We start from the raw sequence: 13,779 nt of genomic DNA on the forward strand, positions 1-13,779 counted from the left end.
TGTTATCCTTTCAGACTCTTTTTAAGGCTTGGAAACCGGAAATATTGTAGTCAGATGGAGCAAGATCTGGTGAGTAGGGTGGATGGTCTATGCACTGAAACCCCAAATGTGTCACAACATCCATCATTTTGCCAGCCTCATGAGCAGGTATGTTGTCTAGCAAAAAGAGAACTCTTTTCCGCAGCTTCCCTTTCCTTTCAATGCCTCCTTTAATCGGTACCGCAAGTTACAGTAGTATTCTGAATTAACTGTTTGGCCCCCTGGGAAGATAGTCGGTTATTACAACACCTTCTTGTTCCTAAACACTGTTGCCATAACCTTTCCTGCTGACTTTTGGCCTTGGAGAACCTTGAGTGCCGCAATTGCATGGACTGATCTCAGGATCATACTGATGTAACCATGTTTCATCAACAGTAACTAGTCGTTCCAACACGTTGGCAACAGTTCGCTGAAAATGCTGCAGAATCAACTTGGATGTCTCCACTTGCTGCCGTTTCTCATCAGCATTCAAACATTTGGGCACCCACTTGGCTGACAGCTTCTGCATACCCAGCTGCTCATAGATTAATCACTTGGAACGGTCCCTGGATGTATCTATAGTGTCTCAGCAATTGTTTTAGCTGATATTCACTGATCTGCCAAAATAAGGTCATGGATATGGTCAAAAATTTCAGGAGCTGACACCATTTGAAGCATCCCAGACCTTGCTGCATCTTCAGTCTCAAAATATCTACGCTGAAATTCTGCACACCACTTCTTCATTGTGGAGTATGATGGGCATATATCACTCAATGTTTGCATCATACATTCATGGATTTCCTTTGGAGTTTTCTTCTGCAGGAATAGGAACTTCATGATGACTCGGAGTGTCACTCTTGAAAATTCCACACTTTTCGTTGACTTGGTTCAATCAATGATCAGAAACAATGTCAAAACATAGAAACATGATGGCAGATAAAGGCCAAATGGCCCATCTAGTCTGCCCATCCGCAGTAACCATTATCTCTTTCTCTCTCTGAGAAATCCCACTTGCCTATCCCAAGCCCTTTTGAATTCAGAAACAGTCTCCGTATCCATCATCTCTTCTTTGGTTTAAAAAATGGGAACATGTCACCCCATACTTCCAGATACTCCACTGATTGCCGGTGGAATCCAGAATACTCTTAAAGTTTGCCTGCATCAGCTACAAAGCTGTCTTTGGGATTCTACCAACTTACCTCGCCTCTCAATTCATCCTCAACAGCTCTAATAAGAGCTCTCGCAGAATAAATCTCTTTAATTACCCATCCCTGAAATCATGTCATTACAAGAAGTTCCTTGACAGAATGTTATCATTCCAGGCAGCCAAACTGAATACATGGCTCGTAAAACCCATACTCAAGGCCACTTCATACACTGACTTAAGAAAATCACTAAAGACCCGTCTCTTTAACAAATTCTAATCCCAATTCTTGTCCAATCCCCCTCAGCTATCCTCATCCCAATCCCCAATTCTCTTGATTTTAGATTAACTCATGTTCTTCCCATTTGTAATTGTATTCCACCCAAATTGTTTTCCCCTTGCACCCCAATCTCTGACTAGATACATCCTTTTGATTCAAACCAACTTGGTTCTCTTCCATTTGTAATTTGTATCCTAGAAAGTACTTTTTCTTTTCCCCTTACATCTCATACTCTCATTGTATGTATCTTGTTGTAAACCACTTTGAACTTATGGTATAGCGGTATATAAGAAATAAAATTATTATTATTATTATTATTCTGGGGGACTGTTCCATGCATCTACCACCCATTCTGTAAAAAAAGTCCATAGATTACTCCTGAGCCTATCACCTCTTAACTTTATCCTATGCCCTCTCATTGCAGAATTTCCTTTCAAATGAAAGAGACTTGACTCGTGCGCATTTACATTACATATGTATTTAAACATCTCTATCATATCTCCCCTCTCCCGCCTTTCCTCCAAAGTATACAGCCCTACGATTCTGCAAATTGGCACTTTGCAATATAAAATAACACTTTTTACAGCTTCAGTGGCAAAATATATACCGGGTCATCTCTCGTTGGAACTTGACTCGGTTTACAAATAGTCAGAAGACCAGAATATACAGAACATAAAAGATGGAGAATAGAATAGAGTTAAAAAAAAGAAACTTATCATGAAAAGATCTTACATTGTTATCGGTTAGTGGATTCTGCAGGTAAATTTTTTAAATACTATGAAAAAAGCAAGGTAAATATAGGTAAAACATTACAAAAAGAAAAAAAAGACTGAAATTGTAATCCTACATCATCTCAAATTCATTTCACCTCTTCATTAGAAGTATTTTATTTACTTATTTAAAAATGTTCTACCCCCATGCTATCTACCATTTTGGGCGGCTTACAAACTACATACATATGTTTACTGCATAATAAAATAATAATACAATAAAGAATACATTCATAAGCAGGATAAGGATACAAAGAAAACCCCTGCAGACAAAGGCTGAATATCCTTTGAGTCATTCACATCTTCTTTTTACATATCTTTTACAAGTTGGTTTACACATCTTTTACAATTGGTTAGGTGCCCTATTATAGAATTACTTCTTTAACACACCATAAATGCAAAGGTTTACTGCCCTTTAATAAACAGGCTCATAAGCTTAATCAGGAGTTAAATAACTTGTTCAAGTCCACTAAGCAAGTGATAATTGAGGTATTCAAACATGATACTACAGCTTTAAAGCTTAATGCTAACCAGCCAATACCAGGCAGTCACACTGTTTGCATTTAAATTCTACCCCTCAAAGTGTTATTTCAATCAACTCCTTCATTAGCGGATTCTAGAGGTCCAGTTTTGTAAAATCCAACAGCTACACATGAAAGCACTAATATTTACATGTATAGGCTGCAAAAATGGCACACAGGCAAACCTCCCATTGCAAAATGGCTATACCTACTGGATGTGCTGCATAATACACAGGCAGATTATAGATACAATGTAGATATTGGAATTGAGATATCCAGGTTGGGGTATTCTAGAAAATAATCTGTTTACCTAGAGCCTTTTCTAAAATGCATACAGGAATAAGGACATAGATATGTATAAATTAGCTACATGCAGCAACACTTATTTAGTAAATGTCAGCATCTAAAATATCAGTGCATACAACTTGGCAACATACACATGCATGTTGAAATTTCAGAACCTACAATTGTAACTGCTGGTATAGACCTGTATGTCTGCCAGGTTAAAAACCTACACATCTGTTTCCCCAAGCTCTCATTCTGATAGCATTTGGGTTTCTCCCTCTGGTAAACAATGCGTCTTCTTATTTAAATTTTAGGCACAGGTTAAAAACAGTTTTATTTACTAAATTTATGGGGAATCAGTGGATTGTATATTTAATGATGTCAAATTTATATTTTTGCTGTTTTTGTACAGCTTGACTCTTTTGTAAGCCGCTGTGAACTGTAAGGCTCTGCGGCCTATACATTTTATGTTATGTTATCATGGCTTAGGGTTGCATGTCAACAAATGGTGTTGGGACATTTATAAATCATCAATGGTATGGTAAATAAATACATTGGGATATTGCAGAAATACATGATTCCATCAGTACAGAAACATTTTCAAGTAACTGCATATACCAGGACAACAATGCCATCGAGCAAAAACAGTTGTTGACTGGAAGAAATCCAAAAAGATTTCTACCCCCAACTGGCCAACCTAGTCACCAGACTTGAGTTAATTGAGAAATTGGTATAAAATAGCACTCAAAATATCCAAGCAGCATCCTACATCAAAGAGATGACAGACATACTCACTGCAGTCTAGAATAAAATGCTGGTAGTCACCAGCCACCAACTTCTGAAGTTGGCCCATTTACTGCCAGGTTAGCACAAGAATAAAGCTGCCCTACCAAATACTAATCATCATTAACACATGCCAAAATGGTAATTTTCTTATCACATTTAAAAAATTAAATAATTTTAAATCATAATATGTACACAACTATGGTTAAAATCCGCGAGGCCCGTGTTTTACCCTCTCCCACGTTATTGCAAGTTTTACGTGGAAATCATTACCACACACTGCATTAAAATGCATAGTAATTTGGTCATTCATTAAAATTTTGCAGCCATGCAATTAAAAAAAACATGCACTGTACTGGGAAACTTTTTGCCAGGTATGGGGCAGCATAAAAGGGTTAGTTGAGAAAAATGGGTGTCTTGTGGTACCCCCTCTTTCACTTCAATCTAACCAACCTAACCCCAGACTGCTTTCTGTAACTACTGTATTTCAGTGGAGCAGACCCCCTACTGACCCAACCCTCCTTATTAAAAAAAAAAAAGAGTTGCCCCTGTAGTTTAGTGTCTCTCCTCTCCATGTTTACCTCAGAGCCTTTGCAGTAAACACTTTAGTAGAAGGGCCACAAGATTTATGAACTGCTTCCCTTCTACATGAAAAATATCTTAGATATCATGTCATCCATATTTATCCTATCCTATTGTTTTGTAAAAATTAGCCACGAGGCAGCTTCTCATGCTTTGTGTTGACTTCTCTCCGTTGTGTCTACGGAATCCTTAATCATTTTATGATTTTTTTTTTTTGCTTATTTCTAAGCTTTATTTCCTTTTCTAGTTCAACATCCGTTTGCTTTATGTATTTTTGAAATTTAAACAAGTTTACCTTGCAAAAACAATAAAGTTAAAACTATCATCTCATCTTTGGTTTTCTGTACTAATCTTCCAGGAGCACTCAGTCAAGCGAACGCGTAAAGTTTAAGCGGCCCGCTCATCCCGCCGGCACTGCCAGGAGAGCCGAGAGAACAGTCAGGCCCCCGCCCCGCGCGAGCAAACGGCCGTCGCTTCGAAAGTCCCGCCCGAATGACGTCGCGGTTCCACTGAATGAGTCTGTGACGCAGCCTGGCGGCTCGGCTCCTCTGCTCGGGTACATGGCGACTGCGGCAAAGAGCAGGCAAGGAAAAGGGGGCGAGAAGCGGCGGACTGGGGCCTGAACGCTGCCACCTGGGAGACAAAAGAACGCAATTTCGGTTTTCTTCATGACTCGGCAAAGAGCTGTAAGTATGGGGGGAGAGGAAGGGGGAGCAGTGCTGGTGGGCTTTAGCGAGGACTTTTCCTCTCCTGCTGCGGCGGCTTTTCTTTGTGCTGGGCTTTCCTCCTCACCGCTCTGCATTGTGTGAGCGCTGACTAACCGCGTCGTGGTAACTTAACAAAGACGCTTTTGGTGGGTGCTCGCCCCGCTCAGGATTAACCTTGATCTTCAGGGGACATTTTTATATTTCCTTTTAAATCTTTTACATATGTTTCAGCTGGTGAGGGGGTAAGACTCAGCAACAAGTTAATGGTGAAAAAAAATGATATCTTTACAGAGCTCTGAGGTGTTTTGTCCCTCTTTTACCCAGTATTTATCGATTTACAGTGCTGAGTTGTGCCTTAAGGATGTAGGGTTAAAAAAAAAAAAAGAAATGTAATTGGCTCTGTGGGGAAATAAAGGTACTTCGGAAGGCCGTCTGTTTTCTCTAATTTTCTGGTGGGTTTATTTGTCGCCTTGTCAGTGGAGGAAACGGTTTTGTAAAAATTAATTCTTGACGTTTGTATGTAGAGCCCTTACCGGACACTCGCTCTTTCCATCCGGAAACGGTCGACATAGGTTTGTGACCGCTCTCGTTATGTTTTGGGCGTTATATACACTCGGATCATTTACTTTTTGTGTGTTTCTGTTGGTCTTTTGTGTAGTCTCAAATGTGGCTCTGGCTAGGGAAGAGTTACCGATGAATTGCGGCCGACCCTGGGTTTTCCTCTTTGCCGGCCACGGCTGGCGTAACTTCTTCTGAGAATCCGAGAATCCAGCGCCTGGTTACTGAGGACGGTAATTGACATTGGACGTGAGCCAATGGGTAACTCGCGAGACGTGCACAATGTGGTGAGGGGGTGGGGATTTGGAGGATCTGGCCAATTGGCGAGGAGTTGGGAATCTACCCCCGAATAGGTTGTGACGACAGGCGAATTCCGATTATCTCGGAATGTGTTTGGCGTTTTGGTGGGTACTAAGGGTGTCGAGTTTTTCTCGGCAGCAAGATTCTACATCAACGTGTTTCTTAATGTTATAACATTTAAAACATGAGTTCGTGATGTAGATTTTCGCCCGGAGTCTAGACTAATTATACCTGCTAAGACACAAGACACTTTTGATATTGTGTGACGTCAGCGCCTAATAAGTTTCCTAAATTATTCATCTCGACATTGATGAATTTTGAAGTCTTTTATTTAGACTCTTCAAGCATAGTTTTAGTAAGTTTTTATATACCGGTGAGACGGGATGTAGGAAGGTTCAGAAGAGCAACGTGTTTCCTGACTTGTGGTGATTCACCATGCCCACTGAATGAAATGCAACGTGGCTGATTTCTCCTTATTCGTGATGCTAGCAATCGAGTTATGTGATGCCTTTCAACTCCTAATTCTGTCCCTAGAGATGCGTGACTTATTTAAGCTTTTCTTCGTTATGAGAAAATAAGCATTAGGTTTCGTGTGTAAAAATTCAGTGCTTGGCAGAGGATATTTAAAGGAACTGTCTTGGAGGAGGCGACGTCTTCTGATGATGACGTTAACTGTACTGTGGATACAGGAGAAATGCTGCTGATCGAATTTGTAAAGAAAATCTACCTGTAGATCGCACCATTTATTGATGAAAATGTATCTTCTCACTGACGTTTGGCCATTAGATATGCACCAGTTATGATCGTCGTCTTTTTTGGGGGTAAGAATTTTTTGTCGTGTCATCACAAAACTGACTTTAGATATACAGTAATTGCTAATCTGGCTTGTAGGTTGTACATGACAGTTTTCCTGATGATGTGTGGAATGATGAACTTTTTTCTATAAATTAATAATAGTCTTCTAGTTCTTGGATTACTGTTATTTACTGAGGTTCCCCTGAAAATGTTACTGAGCTTTTGTGTGAATACAAAGTAGTTAAATTTAGGATAAAGTTTTGATACAAATTTTCCAAATATTTTATAATGACAGCAAATGAAATCAGAACTATAGTGTTTTATCAGAGAATAGCTTTTAAAATGGAATGTCTGACAGCAGTGTTTCACAATTTTGTCTGGAACTTTGGGTAAAAGGAAACAAGCTATCAAACTTAAGCAAAATACTGTTAAGTTGCATAACTGACTATTGGATAAAGTGGAAAAAAATGTGAAAATGGGGTTGTTTTAGGGAAAGAAATATGTAGGATAGTTTGGGGAAGAATTATGGTTTTCTATGTAAATCTGCATTTTAATAGGGAAAATGTAGTTATTGCATGATTTACTATATTTCATCTTTTCATTGTCAGTAAAGGGATGTACACCAAAGATTCCATGTCATCTATTATTTTGAAAAAAAATAATAGATGGATTTTTTTTGTTATTTTATGTTCTAGTTTTCTTATAATTCTTGTGCCATGTATTTTGTAAGGCTTTTTCTGATAGTGTATAAAGAATTCTTGCCTTGGGTGTGAGAGGAAAAGTCAGTCTCTGCTAAACAGGAAGCTTTGAAAAGGCTCTTAGTCTCTCAGATATCCTGAAATCCCTGTTAATGGCTCTTAAAGACCATTGGACTAAAGGGTGTGGAAATATGTTTCAAAATGAAATCATTCTTTATTCCTGGAAGCAAGTGTTCTGAACTGTTTTCTCCATTAGGCAGGATGCTGTGTTTTTGAGCTGGTTATTGAGCCAGAATAGTACTTCAAAAATGTAAAATAGGTTAGAATTTATCTTTTAGGGCTGAATGTAGGTATAGGTATACACCTTGTGTCAAATTTCAAAGTTGCCCAATAAACGAGACTGGTTACTGCTTTTCAATCTGGGTCCCTACTTATGGGCATAGTAATCTTAAATCCAGCTGTTCCTTTTTTTATTTTTTTTTTGCATTTTTGTAATATTCCTCGGCAGATTTGCAAATAACCAAAAGTTTTCTGTCTTCCTGTTTAAATCTTGCAGTAATTTTTTTTAAAATAAATTGAATTATCTTTTTCATTGTTAATAATTTTGCTACAATATGAAATGAAAGAAGTAGTGTATTTACAGAAAATAGTTAATAAAAACAATGGGACTGATTCTGAAATGGTGCCCTACGACCCCTAACTTAATTATTTTAATTGGTTTAATCAGTGCACTAATTGACTGCACTGATTAAAAACCAGTTAAAATCTTATTTAAAAAAGTGTAAGCGCCCATAGACACCTATAAAAAGAGCACCAGAATCGCGTCTACATCCTAAGATCAAAGTAAGCATAGTTTCGACTGAAAATGCCCTTTGGTGCAGTTAAGTGTGATTCTTCATTAAAAGTAGGTGCCAGTATCGTAGACCTTTAAACCCCTGGCCTAAAATACTGGCGCCTATCTTGGGGAGTCATAATTCTGCAAAGGGTGCTCGCTTTTGCAGTCTGGCCAAATATGTATAATTATTAGAAATAAGAAAGACAGTACAGCAAGAGTGTGAACATCTTTATGGAATATGATTTTATCTGCTATTTCTTTGTATTTTCTTTCAGATTAGATTAAAAATTGATGTAGACCAGGGGTGTCCAATGTCGGTCCTTGAGGGCCGCAATCCAATCGGGTTTTCAGGATTTCCCCAATGAATATGCATTGAAAGCAGTGCATGCACATAGATCTCATGCATATTCATTGGGGACATCCTGAAAACCCGACTGGATTGCGGCCCTTGAGGACCGACATTGGACACCCCTGATGTAGACTATCAGCTCTATGTCATTAATGTAGATATATATATATATATATATATATACATACACATACATACATACATACATACATACATATATACAGTATGTAGAGATACTCAAGAGTTATTCTTTTTCTTCTGGAGCTTTTAATTTAGTCAAGACACAGAATAAGATAGTTGAAAAAAGAAGAATGGGACAAACTAGGCATTATTTCTGTTCGTATAGCTGCTGCAGAACCACACCCTTTAAAACAAGAAAAGATAGGGACTGGCTCTTACTTACTTAAGAGGTCTGTGATGTGAGAGGCAAGAGCAGTCCCCAGCCACTCTTGCCCAGGTGGGCTGCTGCTATTAAAATGGTGCTGCCTAATCATTGGTGGTAGCCTTGTAAGGTGTCAGGTTGCCAAATAAGGGCAGAAATTGCACTTTAGCTGCTAGGCTGCACTTGACATATTTGTGAGGCCGAGTTATCCTGAGGAGGCGGCAAGAGGCTCTTCTCTTTAGGCTGTTACTGTCAAAAAGTAAAGGCTGATGGAAATTACGTAATGAAGGATTTGAATGGAATAGTGGGAGTATGGGTGAATTAGTTATGAATGTGTCTTGGAGGTTGGAAGAGATAAGGGTTTTTGAACAGATGAAGTCAGGATAAAGTATGGTGTACAGATATTAGGATAGAAGGTGTATGGGATGTGGCGTAAGGGGAGGAAAGCAGGGAAGTTTAGAGACCAGTTGTTAAGGAGTTCGGGGGGGGGGGGGAATAATTAGGTAGATAAGTAAATAATAATTTGCTTTACATTAGAGAGAATAATGATTTGACTATTTTTAAGAAGCTCCTGAAACATCATCTTTTTTTGTGAAATGAAATATGGGTTCTGAATATTTATTTTATTTGTTGGAGCTGCATGATACATTGGAAAAGATTTGTAATTACCAGGAATCCTTTTCTGGTGATTCTAGTGGCTGAGGATTGTCTTTGACAGCCATGGTATGCCAGTGTGATCAGAAAGTAACTGATTAACAGCTATGATTTCCTCAGGTGCCAGGGCTGTTGAATTAAGATCCTATACTCATGGAAGATCTGGATCCATTTTGGTTTATGGCTTGGCTCTTGAAAGGTGAAAGTTAAAGCATAGAATTCTATCTCTTGTCTATGTACAGGTGTGGTGTATTTTTGAGTCTTGGTGTGGGAACCAGGGTATAGCTTGCTACATCTCATTGATCCTAGTTTTCTTTCAGGGGTCCTTGAATGCAGTCTGTCCTGCCCTTAAGGTTCAAATCGCAGTTCTTTCCTGTTGCAGGGGTCACGTAGAGGGTTTCTTCCCAGGGTCACGTAGAGGGTTTCTTCCCAGAGGTTTACCCACATTTTCTGCAAGGTGTTAAGGAGATTTGGGCTTGCCAGCAGGCAGTGGTACATCAGTGGGATCTCGAGTTGATTTTAAAGTCCTTAGTGAAACTGCCTTACAAGCCTTTGAAACAGGCTCCTGTAAGGATTTATTTCTCAAGACAACAATCTTGGTGGCTATCTACTTCACAAGGCATGTTTTTCAGAATTGTAGGCCTTGTCCCACAGGGAGTAACAGTAGGGGGGAGGCAAATAGGATCTACACTCAGCCAGTAACAACAGCAGAAAAAGTTAGATCACAGGGTTGGAAAATTAAGAATGTATTTATTAAAGTTGCCTGACATGGCCATGTTTCACCTACTCTTGGTTGCATCAGGGGACAAAACTGAAATATATGTAGTACAAATTACAATCGCAATACTTATATCTTAAAGAAAATTAAATCTGAGTGTTGGGAGCAGCGCAGAGCATTCAGTGTGCCAGCCAGCACTAAAAAATGTTTTTGTGATTTTATAAAAAGGGGTAAAAGTGTGGTTCTGTCTGGAACATGGCTCCATCTATCTGTCTTGGTCCCACAGGTGGAGGGTGCTGTACCCTGCCAAGCTGTGTTAAAAAAAACAAGTATGTATTCTATCCAAAGCAAGGCCGGGCCTCAGTTAGCCTTGGTGCCTGGTCTATTGTTATTGCATTGCTCCCAGTTGGCCACAGCTTCCTAGTGCAAGTCTGCAACTCAGGAGAGCCACAAGGGGAGCACTCTGGCACATGGTTTATGCCTTCTATTCTTCATTTTGGGCCAATTTCCTGCTTTACAATTTAGCTTTACCATTCCTTTGGTAGACTCTGCCTCATCTGGATGGCGGCTATGCCCCACTCTCAAGTTTCTTTGCATGTGGCCTGTTCTGGAGTAGCTATCTGCAGGAATTCCGGTATTCCTTTTGCAAGTTGCTGCTGTTGCCTTTTCTTTGGCAGTACTGGGATTTACTTTCCCACTCCAGGGTTGGCATCAGGCCTTGGCAGCCTGCTTAGTTGTTAGGACAATTCAGAGCCAGTGCCTGCTTATTTTGTGTCTCTCCAGCAGAGGGCTGTCTGGTTCACAAGTACCATGGATTTCACTGCTTTCCTATCTTCCTGTGAAGATGGGACTTGTCTTGATTTCACAGGTCTCCTTTACTCCAATCTGGTGTATACTAGTGCTGCCCAATTCAGGGAAAAAATTTTTCATTTGATTTGGCCTATTGAAATTTTTCTATTCCAGTTTGATTCATTTTTCCCACCCATTCGGGCATTTTTTCCCCAAAAAATGGCCTGGCGGGTTTATTTTTGTAGCCTCTTTACCCATCCACACCCCCTTTGCCCTCTCTAACCTCACACTGCTGGTGTAAACAAAACAAAAAGACTTCCTCTTTCTGTTAGGTCCTAGCTTACACTTGCTGTCTAACACCAGCTCTGGCAGGATACACATTTCAAATCTGACACATTGTAATCACAATAGGAAAGACAAAATCCAACACAATCTGCAGTAAAGAAGAACAAACAAAAACAAAGAAAACTGCAGATGAGCGAACAAGATGCAGGCTATGTTTATTATATAAATTGTTGATTGCGGTTAATGTTACCACCTTTTTACAAACCAAGGGACCCAACATGGTCTGTGTTTCAGTTAACATGCCTTCATCAGAGGTCCTAACAAATGAAAGTTGTGAGTATATGTTTTATTTGAACGTCTTTTATGGTTTCTGGTTGTGGTGGAGCTGTGGGTTTGATGTGAGTCTACAGAAGGAATATGTTTTTTATCAATTGCTATATTTTGCAGAGTTGTGAAAATGGTTTAGTGACTGACAAATTTACATTTGTATGAACTTTATTCAGTAAAGGGCTTCGGGTGTATGGATAGAGCTCTGTTGACGGAACTAGTGCCTTCCCATGTGTTGTAGGTTAACTCTTGTTTTCATACTCTGGCAGTGATAGTAATAGTGGGATTTCTCCCTGAGGCAGACTTTGCTTGGCAGTTCCCGCGGCCAGGTGGAGGTAAATATTTGGACGGCTCCGGCTGTGTTCTTCCCATAGCCGGTTCCTGACTGAGCGCAAGAGGCGTGTGCTTATTTTCCTAAGTTGAGAATGAAGCAGCATTCCTTTATTTCTCTCCAATGTTTATTTTAAGCATTTTATACCATGATAGTGGGAAAAAATATTTTAATGGTTGGCTCCATGTAGGTTTTTAATGCATTGTTGATAGAGCCAGCTCATTTCAGCATGAAACAAGCACGCGCTTGGGTCTCCGGCGCTAGCGGGAGTACCACAGCGTTCACGGAGTTTATTTTGCAGCTGACTTAAGTCATTATCCTGCGGCTTCCCTGTTTTCGGGATTCTACGCGTCGGGAGTGTTTCAACAGCTTTTGCCACTGTTGCAGTGATATACCTTGTGTGTGTGTTTCCCCACTCTCTGCTTGAAAAGACTTAACTACTTTAATTGTGACTGTATTGTTATGCCTCACATTCTGCCCTGCTTTTGCTGCACTACTAGCTCTAACTGGCTTCAACCGGCCCTAACAACAAGCTTGTGAGTATGTCTCTGTTTTTTAATGTTGGTTGAACTTCAGGTTCTGTTTGGGAGCCTTAGTAATGTGGGTTCGGTCAACGTATGTTTAAGGAATGGATATTTTATTGAGGCTAAGTTTTATGACTAGAAATCTGTGGAGGGAGCTGGGACTTCCCGCCCTTTGCATGCACACGCTTGGTTTCCTTGTTGGTTACAGCGCGGCAGTAGCGGTGCAATTTCATGCTCGCACTTGTTCTCATTGTTGGGTTTCAGTGCAGCAGTAGTAGTCTTGTTTATTCTGAGGCTCTCTTTAATCGGTGTTTGTCACGGCCATGTGCAGCTGATTGTGCAGGTGCCGGTTTATAGCAGCGCGCATGAGATGGGACATGTTTTTTCCGGCGCTGTGGGCCGTTCTTCTGGTTATTCCCCGAGTCTGATTTTCTTTCTATGCAAGCCGCAGCAGGGTAAATTTTGCGGGGCTTGAATCCAACTATGTTTCTAGGAGCGTTGATGCAGCAGCCACGTGTCAGTGAGAATCAGATGTGCGCTTGGGTCTCCGGCGATGGCGGGAGAGCTGCAGGATTCCGGTAGTTTATTTCCAGCTGACTTTGGTCAGGGTATGCTGGGGCTTCTCTCCTTTCCGGTTCAGACAAGTTGTATGTGTTTCACCAGCTTTGGGACAAGCTTGGGCAGCTTTATATGTCTATGTCTGTGTTCCTGCTGTACTCCCTTGAAGGAAGCTGCTTGTTTAATCGGACTCTGGGGTTAGCACTCAAGGGGTTTACCAGAGAGACTCTGACCTGTGCTGGGTCACCCAGTCTCGGTTTGTCTCCGGACTGGGGCGACATACGGCAACTCATGGCACAGTGAGATCAGCAGTAAGATAGTGCCCTGTATTTCACACAGGTATCTCTGTACAGGTGCCCTGTATTTCTCATTGTCTCTCTTGGGGTCCCTGCAGATTGAGCCTTTGTCTGTTGGTAACTGTCCTTATTTGGGCCTCTGTGCTGAGCTTCATGTGTCTAGTAGTGGCACAGGATATATATGCCTAAAGGTAGTACAAACAGTTTCCAAGTTCGGGCTGTCTCTATGGGCATAATGACACTGCACATCTTCCTGCGGCCAGGACTCTCTTTCTCTATTTCTGAGGGGG

The 13,779-nt window shown here is 40.5% G+C and overlaps 1 protein-coding gene across 3 annotated transcripts in view; it reads left to right on the top strand.

Moving 5' to 3' along the window:
* The first annotated feature begins 4,790 nt into the window (after nt 1–4,790).
* The window catches only part of MAPK6 (mitogen-activated protein kinase 6), a 77,396-nt gene continuing 68,407 nt past the window's right edge, over nt 4,791–13,779 (top strand). Inside the window, exon 1 of one of the 3 annotated variants that reach the window (XM_033919942.1) lies at nt 4,791–5,069. The gene's annotated coding sequence lies outside the window, so the exon portion shown is untranslated. The other 2 variants (XM_033919945.1, XM_033919944.1) reach the window with 2 other exon arrangements.

This window comes from Geotrypetes seraphini, chromosome 14, assembly GCF_902459505.1.
Source record: "Geotrypetes seraphini chromosome 14, aGeoSer1.1, whole genome shotgun sequence".
Taxonomy (NCBI): Eukaryota; Metazoa; Chordata; class Amphibia; order Gymnophiona; family Dermophiidae; genus Geotrypetes; species Geotrypetes seraphini.